This window comes from Eumetopias jubatus, unplaced genomic scaffold (genome assembly GCF_037043125.1).
Source record: "Eumetopias jubatus isolate StellerSeaLion01/CBP00866 unplaced genomic scaffold, mEumJub1_p1.0 scaffold_15, whole genome shotgun sequence".
NCBI classification, from domain to species: Eukaryota; Metazoa; Chordata; class Mammalia; order Carnivora; family Otariidae; genus Eumetopias; species Eumetopias jubatus.
This window is the reverse complement of record NW_028274821.1, coordinates 53,900,764-53,916,067: the sequence shown is the minus strand read 5'-3', so window position 1 is coordinate 53,916,067 and position 15,304 is coordinate 53,900,764. Positions and strand designations below refer to the sequence as shown.

The 15,304-nt window shown below is 38.9% G+C and overlaps 1 pseudogene; it reads left to right on the top strand.

Moving 5' to 3' along the window:
- LOC114218188 (14-3-3 protein zeta/delta-like) overlaps nucleotides 1-15,304 on the top strand; it is a 29,716-nt pseudogene that overhangs the window by 9,388 nt on the left and 5,024 nt on the right.

Genomic DNA, 15,304 nt, shown 5'->3' with positions numbered 1-15,304 from the left:
GGAAGGTTCATTGGAAAACAATGATAATAATTCAGTGTTAAACTATAACTGCCATTTATTAAGTACCTAAACTGCCACATGCTTTATCTTATTTAACCTTCATACTGCTTCTTTGAGATAGATATTATTTTTTTCCATTTTACATGTAAGAAAAATGAGGCTCAGACATATGGATTTGTCCAAATTTACTGAGCTGAATAAGAATTTGAGTACATGTTGATTCTAAAGATTATGTCTGTAAATGATATGCTACATTATGTGTCATTAAAGATTTGGAAAATTAGTTTAATGAGGAAAAAGCAAAACATTTGGCATTATTTAGCCCAGAGAAGTAAAGGCATGTTAATAGCGTGAAGCTTTTTTTATATGAAAATTGGAAAATTGCCTTTTTTTACAGAAGGCCAAAAAATATCAATATTTTGGAGTTAGATTGAAGTCAAAACAGATAAGTTATTAAAAAGAACTCATTAAGTCAAAGAAATGTAAGACATTAGAATTGAAATGAGAATTTAAAAGGTTGAAAACCACATCTTTGGGGAATGGTGTATAAAAGTGTAAAAAATGTCCCGCTAGATTCACATCCTAAGAATAGTGCTCCGGAAAATGTGGGAGGAAATGTATGGCTGTTTTTGTTTTGGAAATTGTTTAATGTCACACACATTTTGCCTAAAAGCATGCAAGAGGTTGTTGTCCTATTAGACAGGAAAGAAGCAGCTCTTATACAAATCAGTAAGTAAATTAGAAACTACAGCAGCAAAATAGGCCAAAAAAAGTCCTATGACCAAGCAAGGCACAAAGGAAAGAATACAAATGACCAATACCCATATGGTGAATACCCTACCTATTATTAATCAAAGAAAGGAAAATTAAAACAATAATATAACATTATTAAATTTACAAATATATTTGTGATAATATTGTCATCTAGGGTAAGGGAAAATAGCTTTTTTTTTTTTAAAGATTTTATTTATTTATTTGACAGAGAGAGACACAGTGAGAGAGGGAACACAAGCAGGAGGAGTGGGAGAGGGAGGGAGAAGCGAAGCAGGCTTCCCGCAGAGCAGGGAGCTCGACGCGGGGCTCGATCCCAAGACCCTGGGATCATGACCTGAGCCGAAGGCAGACGCTTAACGACTGAGCCACCCAGGCGCCCCAGGGAAAATAGCTTTTGATGGAAATGTTAATTGGAAATAATCATGACAATAACAATACTAAACACTTCTAAGAGTTTCCTCTCTGGCAAGCACTCTGATGATTATTTTGCCTATTTTATCTATCAAATCTTCACAGTCATCATGTGAAGTAGTTCTATGAATCCCATTGTACAGATAAGGAAACTCATCCACATGGAATCAGCCTGTGGTCACACAAGCAGACTGACGCTCTGTGGATATCCCCTTGGACAAGACTGTTGTCAACAAGGATGTCTTCAGAGACCCTGCTCTTAAACGAAAGGCCCGACAAGAGGCCAAGGTCAAGTTCGAGGAGAGGTACAAGACCGGCAAGAACAAGTGGTTCTTCCAGAAGCTGTGGTTTTAGATTTGTTTGGTTTCAGTCATTAAAAATACCCCAAAAAAACCTGGTTTTTTTTCACCATATAATGTATTTTTAAGAATATATGGAACAGTGGAAGTGGATTGGAAGGAATCACAGAAGGTCAAGTTAATACCTATGGTGGAGAAAGAAATGGGGATGAGAAATGTTTATCTCGATTGTGGAGATAGTTTCACAGGTGTGTAGATATGTCAAAAGTGATCAAATTGTAAACTTTAAACAGGGGCAGGTTTTTGTATGTCACCTATACCTCAGTGATGATTGTGGTACATGAACAGATGAGTGATTAATTCTAGTCCATTCTCCCGAGGACCAAATAAAATAGAAATACATAGGGCCAGTGGCCAAAGAACTCCAGGACTCTCAAATTTTGATGTGCGTGAGAATCACTGAGGTACCTGCTGAAAAACACATCTGGGGGCCTCACATCCAGAGATTCTGAACCTGCATTTTTTAAACATACACCTCAAATGATTCTCCCATAAGTAGACCCTGGGCCACACTGGACGCACCATGAAGTAGGTTACGCCAAGCTACCATGAGAGTGCTAGCAAATGGGCCAGCAGGGGCAAAGGCGGTGGGACATCTGCCCAGCACCAGCAGCAAAGAAATGACAGTCAATGCAGCTGGCCCTGCCCCAGGCAGCTTTTGCGAGAGCCAACCCCAGTGGGCCGGGCCCGGGGGCCGGTGGCGGGGGTGGTTTGGGTGGTGGAAATGGACAACAGCCTGCATTCTACCCTCCCGAACACTCCATTCAAACTGAAGGGTACCTAAATAATTAAACGTGCAAACCCTTTACCTCAGCGATTCAAGAATTCCTCTTAAAGAAATGATTAAAGCTTTGATAAAAATTGATGTATGAGAGTAGACAGCATCACATTTTATATAATAGTAAGAAATCAGAAACAACCCAGGGTCCTGCAATTGAGAATAATTAATAGTTATAAATCAATACCGTGGATGCAATCTGTATTATAATACTTAGAAGATTATTTAATTTCATGGAGGATCATTACATTATATTTAATTAGTAAGGAAATTGCAGAAGAATCTATATAGTATAATTATAATCTCTATGAACACAAACCTATATAAACACACACACACACATACCTGAAATATTGGGAAGTTTCTTCATAGAAATGTTAACATGTTCATCCCTGAGTACTTAGGATATCGGTGATACTTAACTGCATGTCTGTATGTTCTAATTTTTCCTTGGTGAGTATGTTAAAACAAACAATCTCTTTGTCACAATCACAAGCTCCACACCGGTGACTCTTCAGGATACATGAGACCTGAACAAATCCAACAGAAACACGAAGGTCAAAAAAAGCATAACTGAGTCAACGGGGTGAAAATCTGCATCTTTTAACAAACATCTGAAAGGTTACTCAAGGACAAAGAAGACTTCCGCTAAGTTGTACTGATGGGAGTAAACAATGGAAAAGCTACTGTCTTCATTCCCCACTAATGTATCTGCTAACACTTGCTTTTAGTGGTTCTGGGATCCTGTCTAATCCCTGGGTGTCCTAAATGATGGCACTTTCACAGCTTCCTGTGGTAGATAGATTATTCTAAAAACTCACAGTTTTTATGGTCAGAGGACTCTTTCCTGAAAATCCATTCTAAGGGTTTTCCTTCAATTTCCTCCTGCTCTGTCTTCCTTCCATCTTAGTAATTATTGATTGTTTCTAACTTCTGCAGCCTGACTCATCCTGTAGGTGTTTATGGCAGCAATCTGTATTCTCAGATATTTCCTCTGTAGTCAAACTCATTCGTACCCTCATCACCTTAGTGTGAATTCTCTGTATGTCCTCCAGTTGGGCTCAAGTGTATGTGATTTTTCCATCGTGTTTAAAACTCTCACTCATGGTGAAGATAATTAAAACTATCTTTTTAGAAAAATGTTAATAGCTGGTCAGACTATGATTTACCTACTAGTAACTTTTTGGCCCTGAGAAAATGTACCCAAAATATGAACATAATGAGTTAGCCCTCACTTTGTTTAGTCAGCAGAAATAGGAGCAATTTATTTTCCGTGGATGATTAGAATGCTTTACTGAGAAGCTTATTGACCTTTTAAGCCGACGTTCTGTCAGACAATGTGACATTCTGCCCAAGCCTGTGATCCATGAGGTTTCCCCCAAAGGTTGTTATTAGGAGGAGGAGGAAGGATAATGCGCTGATGGCACCCAGGGATTGTTTTGCTTATTTTTGCAAGACTGTGTGAATCTGCCTAATTAGGGAATATGGAGCAGACTTTGGAACCAGACAAGCCTGACGAGAAAGCCAAATCTGCCACCCACCAGCTGTATGACCACAGGTGTGTTGGTTAAAGTCTGCAAACCTTTGTTTCTTTATTTATAAGAAGAGGATACTAATATCTACGAATTAAAGTAGTAAAGTATTTTTTTTTTGTTCAGAATCTCTTCCATGAAAGTTTTTTGAATGAATTAAGGAAAAAATTTAACTTTTGCACTTCATACTCTTCTCAAGAGTATAATGACAGCCCTTAGACACAGATTCAGATCTTATTGATAAGTGTTGCAATGATGCTCAGTTTCTTTTTACACTTTTCATGGTTTTAAACATTCATTTCAATCCAAATGAATGGTATTTTTCAACCAGAAATGATATTAACTTATTTCATTTTTTATGCATTGATCATGACAACAATCGCCATTCAACAATCCTTACAGAGAAAATGATACCTTATAAACAAAAATAGAAGTATAACCAGGGACTCAGCTATCCATCTTAATTAGTAGGCACATACCACTATTTATAGACCTGCCACCTGATACTCTCCCCCTGCCCTTTAATGCACATGCATCTGTTTGCTTTCTAAATGCTGTCAGTAATAACGTCAAATTATATAGAAGTATTTATCTTGACAGTATTCCTTCACTTTCCCTAGACTTTCTTATTTTAGATCATAGTTGGCCATTTGGTGACTTTTTGTATACTTTCTACTAGTTACAACCATGGACTTTGTGTCAGGCAGACCGGAGGTATCTATTCCTAGAGTTATCATATGTATTGTGCCCATAGGTAAATTACTTACCTTGTCTAGATTTACTGTCTATCCACAATAACGGTCTCTAAGTGGTTATACTAAGTATTTGTTTAGATAATGTTGATAAAGCATTTAGTACAAATCTTGCCACATTTGAAGTACTCACTTTAACTCTGTTAATATCATTGAAATTCAATTTAAAAAGCATAATGCATATATCTGATTTGGGGCTAGGACACTAAAAGCTCAGGAAATCCTGCCATTTGGGGCCACATGGATGGACCCGAAAGACATTATACTCAGTGAAATAAGCCAGACATAGAAAGACACCTACTCTATGATCTCACTTCTTTGTGGAATCTAAAATAGTCAAACCAAAAGAAACAGTAAAATTGTGCCTCCCAAGGGCTTGGGCGAGGTGGGGAGGTGGGGGAGATAATGATCAGAGGGTACACGGTTTCAGTAATCGGGAGAACTATTATACAGCAGAGTGCCTGTAGCTAATGACACGGTATTGTATACTTAGAGGTTGCTTTACTCATGGATGTCCCTTAACAAGGCCTTAGCAGTGTTTTGGCCGACTCTGGCACACTCGGCATGCTCAAGGACTCTCTCGTAGACTCCCACATCATTATACTACCTCTTACTCTTGTCTGCCCTGCCGGTTCCCAGGCTGGTAGTCTTTCCTCTTCATTGTTCTCTCTCTCTGCTCTGAATCTCAGCTGCAGAGTTGTTGGGGTTTTTTCTTTTTCTTTTAATGAAGAAAACTTTCTTCCCAATGATCTAGGCAAGATTTTCATGAATGGGAACTGCTCCCTCAAATCTGAGACAATATCCTCCCAGGTTCTCTTTTCCTTTCTTACCAGCTGTTTGTCACAAATATCAACACGTTCTCCTTTGTTGTGCATTTAGTTTTCTTTCAGCAAATAACCTTGATTCTACATAACAAAAGGGAGTGTAGACAGCTGACCTAGGAAACAAAACTTTTTACCCCTAGGACCCGGGATGGGCATTGAGGGGACCACATATGTCCACTAATTAAAAATATACATGCATTATTCCCTGTTATATATACATCTGTTCCTCTGTGGATGCCTTCCACTATCTTGTGATTTTTTTCACTCAGTTCTAGTGGATTCCATAGCATTCCTCATGGAAGATCTAGCTCAGTTTCTCCTTCCTCTTCAAGCCTTCAGTCTTCTCAAGTCCTCTCTTGCTTACTGACTCACAGAGAATAAGGCTATTTAATATGATATTGTAATTTAATTTGTACAAATTCTGACACATGATTCCATGTATTTTTCAGGGCTTTCTCTAGACTCAGAGGAAATGTGTTTTCCTTAAACTTATATGCTCACAAGAATTAGTTCTCAGGGGGCGCCTGGGTGGCTCAGTCAGTTAAACGTCTGCCTTTGGCTCAGGTCATGATCCCAGGGTCCTGGGATCGAGCCCCGAATCAGGCTCCCTGCTTGGCGGGAAGCCTGCTTCTCCCTCCCCCACTTCCCCTGCTTGTGTTCCTGCTCTCGCTGTGTCTCTCTCTCTGTGTCAAATAAATACATAAAGATCTCTAAAAAATAAAAATAAATAAATAAAAAAGGGGACTACCTCCTTTAAAAAAAAAAGAATTAGTTCTCAGCCTTAGACTGAACAAAAAGATGATTGAGAAGACAGAGAATTAACCGGATGAAGATGAAGAAGCCATCTTAAAGGAGGAACAAAAGTTAGCCAGGTTGCCTTAGTTTTAAAGCGGAGCCTGAGACTAAGGCTTATATGCAGGTAGTTTGTTTGGGAATTGATCCTAAGCTGCACAAGTAAGGGACAGCAGGAGCAAAACAGGGAAGTTGGGCAAACCAATGTAAGCATATGTTATTGGGTTGGATACCAAGACCAGTAACTGGTGCTTGATTATGTGGAACTTTCTCAGGAACGTTTTAGAATATTCTCAAAACTATCCACCCAGAGGGTGAAGGAGGAAACATTTATTTATATCTCCTATTGTTCAAGAATGGTATTTACCCAAAGAATACAAAAATGCTAATTTAAAGGAATACATGCATTCCTATGTTCATAATAGCATTATTTACAATAGCCAAGATATGGAAGCAGCCCAAGCATCCAACAATTGATGAGTAGATAAAAAAGGGGGGGAAATCGGAAGGGGAGACGAACCATGAGAGACGATGGACTCTGAAAAACAAACTGAGGGTTCTAGAGGGGAGGGGGGTGGGGGGATGGGTTAGCCTGGTGATGGGTATTAAAGAGGGCACATTCTGCACGGAGCACTGGGTGTTATATGCAAACAATGAATCATGGAACACTACATCCAAAACTAATGATGTAATGTATGGTGATTAACATAACAATAAAAAATTTAAAAAATAAAACAAAAAAGATATATATATGTATGTGGTGTGTGTATATATATGTATATATAATGGAATATGATTCAGCCATAAAGAATGAAATCTTGCCATTTGCAATGACACGGATGGAGCTAGAGAGTATAATGCCAAGCGAAGTAAGTCAGTTAGAGAAAAGCAAGTATCATATGATTTTAGTCATATGTGGAATTTAAGATACAAGACAAATGAGAAAAAAAAAGAGAGAAAGAGAGAGACAAAACCAAGAAATAGACTCTTAATTATAGAGAACTGATGGTTACCAGAGAGGAGGAGGTGGGAGCATGTATTAAACAGGTGATGGGGATTAATGAGTGCAGTTGTCTTTTTTTTTTTAAGATTTTATTTATTTATTTGACAGAGAGAGACACAGTGAGAGAGGGAACACAAGCAGGGGGAGTGGGAGAGGGAGAAGCAGGTTTCCCGCTGAGCAGGGAGCCCAATGCGGGGCTCAATTCCAGGACCCTGGGATCATGACCTGAGCTGAAGGCAGTTGCTTAACCGACTGAGCCACCCAGGTGCCCTGAGTTCACTTGTCTTGATGAGAATGGGTGATATATGGAATTGTTGAATCACTCCATTTTACACCTGAAACTAACACTGTATGTTAACTAACTGGAATTAAAATAAAAATGTAAAAAGTCAAAAGAAAAAAAAGGTGAAAAAGAAAAAGAAAAAAAAAATAATGGTCCCACAGGCATCAATTTCTCCTGTACCCATTCATGAGTATCAGGCAAATTTCCACCAGCATCTCACATGGCAACATGAGAAAAACCCATGACAGGATATGAAACATACACATACAGGCCCACACTCGTGTCAGACTCCTTGAAGCCACCACAAAACTACTGACACACAGTGTAGCAAGTCAGAAATGGACCCAAGAGGGTTTGAAGAGACACATAAGAAATATCTGATTCACAGATCAAGGGAAGAAAGGTAGCACAAACATAAGGAAAAACAATACAGTGGTGTGAGCCAAGAATGATTTAAAAAAAATAATGCATCAAGAATAGTCATCTAAAACCAGGTATGGTGAGACAAGAAACTGGAGAAGTAGATGGAGCTTTCATGGCATGCTAAGAAACTTGGAATTAATTCTATAATTAATGGGAAATAAATGAATGATTTAAAGGGATGTAATCATTGCAAATGTTTCAATCTATAATAAAGCAGTTGGCAAGAACTGGGATAAAAAAACAACATTGGAAAGCAGTAAATGGAATGGCAGGAAGAAAAATATTATTTGAAAAGTTGGTATTTTTGCTTCAGCAAATGATATGTCAAGTCAGTGGCTCTAAACTAGGGGCAATTTTACCTCCCAGGGGACATTTAGCAATGACTAGACATTCTTGTTTGTCGCAAATGGGAGGATGCTACCATATGGGTAGAGGACAAGGAGGCTGCTACATATTCAACACACAGAACAGCCTCCAATAACAAAGAATTATCCAGCCCCCAGTGTCAGTAGTAAAGTGGAGAAACCATAGGTTAGGTACTTTGTTTTAGCTCAGCCAAAGCATATAAGTATGCATATACTTATACATATACATAGCTTGATGGCATTGAAGAAATAACAAAGTAATCAGGAGGATAAGCGAGATCCAGGGGCAGAGGGAAAACCAGAGAAGGTAAGGTTGTTATTATGATAGTGTCGAAGTAAATTTGGTGAGAACATATACCTTCATAATACTGAGTTCTTCACCCCATGAACATGATACAGCTCTAAATTATTTATGCTTTTTGAAATCTGTTAGCAATTATTTGTAGTTTTCAATACAGAAGTCTTTCATGTCTTTTTAAAAAATATCTTCCTGGGGCGCCTGGGTGGCTCAGTCGTTAAGCATCTGCCTTCAGCTCAGGTCATTATCCCGGGGTCCTGGGATGGAGCCCTGCATCGGGCTCCGTGCTCCATGGGAAGCCTGCTTCTCCCTCTCCCACTCCCCCTGCTTGTGTTCCCTCTCTTGCTGTGTCTCTCTCTGTCAAATAAATAAATAAAATCTTTAAAAAAAATAAAAATAAAAAATATCTTCCTAAGTACTTTGGGTTTTATGATGCTCTTATAAATATTGTTTTATTTCATCTTCCAATTGTTTGTTATTAACATATAAATAAAATTGACTTTTTGGATTGACCTTACTAAATTCACTTATTAATTACAGAATTAAAAACTTTGTAAATTTAATTTTCTGCAGTAGAGTTTTTTTTCCAGAGCAGATTTTTTTATTGTTATGTTAATCACCATACATTACATCATTAGTTCTTGATGTAGTGTTCCATGATTCATTGTTTGTGCATAACACCCAGTGCTTCATGCAGAATGTGCCCTCTTTAATACCCATCACCAGGCTAACCCATCCCCCCACACTCCTCCCCTCTAGAACCCTCAGTTTCTTTTTCAGAGTCCATCGTCTCTCATGGTTCGTCTCCCCCGCCGACTTACTCCCCTTCATTCTTCCCCTCCTGCTATCTTCTTCTTTTTCTTTTTTCTTAACATATGTTGCATTATTTGTTTCAGAAGTACAGATCTGTGATTCAACAGTCTTGCACAATTCACAGCGCTCACCATAGCACATACCCTACCCAATGTCTATCACCCAGCCACCCCATCCCTCCCACCCCCCACCACTCCAGCAACACTCAGTTTGTTTCCTGAGATTAAGAATTCCTCATATCAGTGAGGTCATGTGATACATGTCTTTCTCTGATTGACTTATTTCACTCAGCATAACACCCTCCAGTTCCATCCACGTCGTTGCAAATGGCAAGATCTCATTCCTTTTGATGGCTGCATAACATTCCATTGTGTATATATACCACCTCTTCTTTATCCATTCATCTGTCGATAGACATCTTGGCTCTTTCCACAGTTTGGCTATTGTGGACATTGCTGCTATAAACATCGGGGTGCACGTACCCCTTCGGATCCCTACATTTGTATCTTTGGGGTAAATACCCAGTAGTGCGATTGCTGGATCGTATGGTAGCTCTGTTTTCAACTGTTTGAGGAACCTCCATACTGTTTTCCAGAGTGGCTGCACCAGCTTGCATTCCCACCAACAGTGTAGGAGGGTTCCCCTTACAGTAGAGTTTTTTTAATAATCTTATAACTGGATGACTGAAAGCACCCTGTTACATTCTAAAATTCCTCACTCTGACCAGTTGTTTTCAGACATTTTTAGTGGCAAAAACCTTTATTCAAATGAATTTTAACTGGTAGCCCAAACAAATACAACAGATAAATCAGAGTTTCTCTGGCTGAAGTTTGTGTGAGATGAGGGAAGCAAAACCCAACCTGCTTAGCCCAGCAACCACCAGTGTGTATTATGTGGGAATTTGTCAGAGCCCCCAAGGGCTCCACCGAATGTAGCTAGCAAACCAGAGCAGGTTCCGGGGGCCTTGCATACAGGATAAGAATTCAAACTTAAGGAAATAGTCAAATGTCTATATTTATTGAATGAAAATTTTTTATTGAAAGACAATATAACATAAACAGAGAAAGAGAAGCATAAGTGCATATGGGACTATTTTAAAAACATAAGAAAACACTTATAAGGAAAGTGGAGTAACTTTGAGCATAGGCAAAACTCAGAATGGGAATCAGAGATAGTTTATTATCCCTGGAAAATCCAATGTCAAATTAAAAGCATGGAAAAGCAAAGAAAATAAGAAGGGAACACACACACACACACACACACACACACACACACACACACACACACACACACACACCCTCCCTAGAGAGACAGAACAGCAGAAGCTTTTGAGTCCAATGGTAAAAAATTGAATCCTTGCTCAAATTGATACTACTGTGTGACCTTGGCCAACTTCCTTCAACTCTCTAACCCTTAATTGGTTTATCTATAAAATTAGCTTTTTTGAAGTTATGGAAGTAAAGTACTTCCCATCAGTAAGAGCTTATTTATAGGTTTCTTAAAAAGAAAAGTCTCTACCCCCACCCCCACCCACCCAATTCAGCACCCTTCTCTATCAGGCTAGCTCTCCTAAAATTGTACATGCATAAGCTAAATAGTAATGGTGAACTTGTGCACATTTGATTTTTAGGAATTATGGCATAATAGCAAGAGCATTCATGCCATATAAAAAAATCAATTCCAGGTAGATTAAAAACCTAAATGTGAAAGGCAAAACCATAAAGCTTTTAGAAAATAATATGGAAGAATATATTAATATCTTTGGTATCTTAAAATACAAAAAGCAGTAGCCATGAAGAAAAAGATTAGTAAATTCAACAATGTTAAAATTATGATTAATTTGCCTTCTTCAAAAGATATCATTTTTAAAAAGTCAACTACCATGGAATGGAAAAAGGTATTTACATCACATATAGCTGATAAAAGGATTTTATCCAGATTATTTATGATAAGGAAGAAAACTCTAAAAAGTCAGACAACCAGAGAGTAAAACAGGTAAAAGACTTAGAACATTTCACAAAAGAGGAAACCAAATAACTAGTAAACATACACTAAAGGCACTAAACTTCTGAAGTCAAGAAAATGCTAAATAATATTTTACTTCATATAATGTATGTTAACAAGCATATAGAGCTACCGGAATTCTCCTACATGGCTGGAAGGATTGTAAATTGGTACCTCTTTGATAAAGCTCTTTGTTTACCTCTTTGGTGAACAATATACCATAATCTAGAAATGTTGAAGAGGTAGTCCCTTTAATTCAGAAATTTCACCCCTGTGTATAGTCCATAGAGATAAACATGCTTATTTGCAATAGATATAAGAATGTTGAGAGCACAGTTGTTCCTAATTGTCAGATTGTTGGAAGCAATCCAAATGCCACACAACTTTAGAATGGGAAACACATTGTGGATACATAAATAAAGCAGACCACAGGTACAGCAAAAATAGTGTCTGTAAAAGACATCATTTTGAACAAAAGAGAGCAAGTAACAAAAGATTATAGACACTGTGTTTACATAGAGTTCCAAAAAAGACAAAATGAAACTATGTTTAAAAGTGCGATGAAACCCAACACCCAGCCCTCCCCACCGTGAGAAAGGAAATTCCTCACCTCACCACACCTCAGTTGGAGTCAAAAGTGGGGGTCTTTACAGGTTAAGAGCTGGAGCTCCCTGGGCAGAGAGCCTCCTTGCTTCCACTCAGTCACACACCTGCGCGCACGCACACACACACACACACACACGTGCATAGTTACAAGGAAACACACTCATACTACTCTTCCCTCCAGTCACAGTACCCCTAAATGTACAAGAACAGGCATGCTTAGCTGCCCTCTGGTTCTGCAGGCGTCTGCGCATGTGTAAGACACACGTTCATTGCCAACATTGCACATAAACACCCTTCCCACACACTTGCACTGGCAGGGAATTTTTCAAACTTGTTCATCCTTTTAAAAATGTATATATGAGTAGCAAACTTATAAAGGAACTCAAGGAAATCATTTAAAATGAGTTAGGAGAGTAGTCGCCTCTGGGGAGAAATGAGGGATCTGTGATTTGTGAGGCGCATCAGTCAGGGTCCCAAACTGTAACAGAGGAGAAATTACAAACATGTAACTACAATTCTGAGAAATCCGTTATGGCTCAGGGAGGTACATGCGGAAGGACAAACTTGGGAGGGGTGTCCTTCCTCAAGATTGGAGCTCGTACCTTGTTAAGAAAGTGTGGTAGTTGGGACCCACAGCGTGACGGAAGTTCACGGAGTTACCGAGGCCGAAGATGGTTCACAGTCACTGGGCAAGGAGGAAACATCCCTCTGGGGTACAGACGGGTCAAGGTTAAATGATAGACACCAAGGGAGTTAGGACATCGCCTCGTTGAGAATCCTGCATCAGCAATGCGGCACATACTTAGAGACCATACATGCCAAAGGCAACACACACTGGAGTAAGAGAAAAACCCCTTCCTCTGGCAAAGTCCCTCTAGCTCCCTCTACCCATAACGCTTAATATCGCATTGGCAGCCAAGAAAAAAAGTGCTTAAAGCTCTATTATCGCAGAGCAGATAAAAAAAGGTGGGTTTCAAGGCGAGAGGCAATCAACTGATAACTGGCACAGAGGAGCTAGAGAGCCTTTTGTGATGCCATAATGTTCTAATACTTCACGGCTGTGATAATTACACAGGTGTTCTCATTACAGCTATTGTTAAACTGAATAAGTATTATGCATGTTTCTGTATGTTATCTTTCATAATAAGATGTTGATTTTAAAAATCAAATAAGCATATATATGATTAGCATTTAGCTAACTTAAATTGTACCTTATCTCCTGCTGTTAACTAACCACAAATTCTTTGCTAAGCCACCAAATTTTTCCTCATCCTGAATCCATTGTCTTTAAAATGGAGATGGTAATACCTGTCCAGTTATTTGAAGCAATTCACATTTTCTAACAAAAGAAAAGGGAAAAAAATAAGTTAATATGTACAAAAGTGTTTTGAAGGCCATGTGAACGTGTATAATTAAAAATAAGAATTATTAATTTGTCAATAATTTTCAAAACTCTGGTTTTTGCAAAGAAAAGTATATTACTCAGTGTTCTCCAGAAAAACAGAACCCATGAGATATATACATAAAATAAGTGATTGGCTCACATGATTATGGAGGCCTAGGATTCCCACAATCTGTCTTCTTCAAGCTGGATACCCAGGAAAGCGAGTGGGGTAATTCTAGTCCAAGTCTGAAGGCCCGAGAACCAGGAGAACCAATGGTGTAAGTCCCAGTCCAAGGGCAGGAGAAGACCAATGTGTCACCTCAACAGTCAGGCAGAGAGAATTCTCCCTTCCTCCATCTCTTTGGTCTATTCATTCCCTCAACAGATTAGATGATGCCCATCTACATTGGTGAAGACAATCTACTTCACTCTGTTCACAAATTCAAGTGCTAATCTCTTCCAGAAAAACCATGGCAGACACATCTAGAAATATTTATTCAAATATCTGAGTCAAATCCAGTCAAACTGACACATAAAATTAACCATCATAAAAAGCACATATTCATTTTAACAGTAATATTACTACCAAAAAGACCAAGAATTAAAAGTCTAATGCTGGTCTTCTCATTGAGAATCAAGAACATGTATACAATTATTTACACAAAAAGTAAATGTTTCTTCTCTTACTGTCTGAAGCATATATTTTCCAAGCTGAAAGTGACCTAGAAATTATCTAGTCCAATCCTTCATTTGTAAATATGAAAACATTGATGACAGAAATGCTCATGTGTTCAGTTAATGAATTCCAGAGTTAGAATTATAATCCAATCTCCTAACACACAATTTATGTCCATCCCAGACTATTACACTGAGGATCTTAACAAATCCCCTAAAGTTGCAGAAAATCTGTGAGTATGAAAAGAAGCAGCAGTTGTGGTCTACTTCCTTCTTTACTCATTTGATTTCTCCCCTTTTGAGTAGGTTTGAAGCTGAGGTTTATTACCAGTAGGTAGCCTCTGGCCGTGTGAGGGGAAGATGAGCCTGCCTTAATGGAATAAAAAATGAAAAGTGTGATAAGATGTAATGAAGTGAAATAGAAGCTCTGCTCAATGCCCAAAGAAGACCGTCACTGTTTGGGGGCTGCAGCAGGCTGGGCTGTGCTTAGGTGGGCACACACGAGATCAGGACTGTGTCGAGTGAACACGCTATCATTTGAGTCTCTGAAATCCCACACATCTATGAGTTGATGTGAAGAATGAATGGTAGCACAATGTTATTATGATACTTAATCTTAGTTAAAATCCAGTTTGAAGAAAAGAGTTGAAGCAAAGTTTGACTCTGCCCTCTAATGACTTATTTATTTTTTTAAGAATTTATTTATTTATTTGAGAGAGAGAGAGAAAGAGAGAGAACATGAGTGGAGGGGGTAAGGGCAGAGGGAGAGGAAGAAGCAGACTCCCAACTAAGCAGGGACCCTGCTGCGGGGCTCGATCCCAGGACTCTGGGATCATGACCTGAGCCGAAGGCAGACGCTTAACCAACTGAGTCACCCGGGTGCCCCTCTAATAACTTATTTAAATAATAAGTTCTGAACCAATTCTACCCCAGAGTTCATCAATAGGTTACAAAACACACTCACAGACAATAATTACTACAGTCTCGTCGCAGAGCAGGTGGAGGTTATTTGGGGAACCTGGACAGAGAAAGTGTTCCTCACCTAAAATCAGAAACCCTGAGTCTTTGTGAAGTTTTGACTTGTATAAGAGTTGAAACAGCTCTGACATCCTCCATTACCTGTGGAATGTAAAATGCGGCCATTCTTAGCTGGATGACAGTGATAAAGTGCAAACTAATGGTGTTCACCCTCTGCACAGACCCTGATGTACCTGGCCTTTTCAAAACA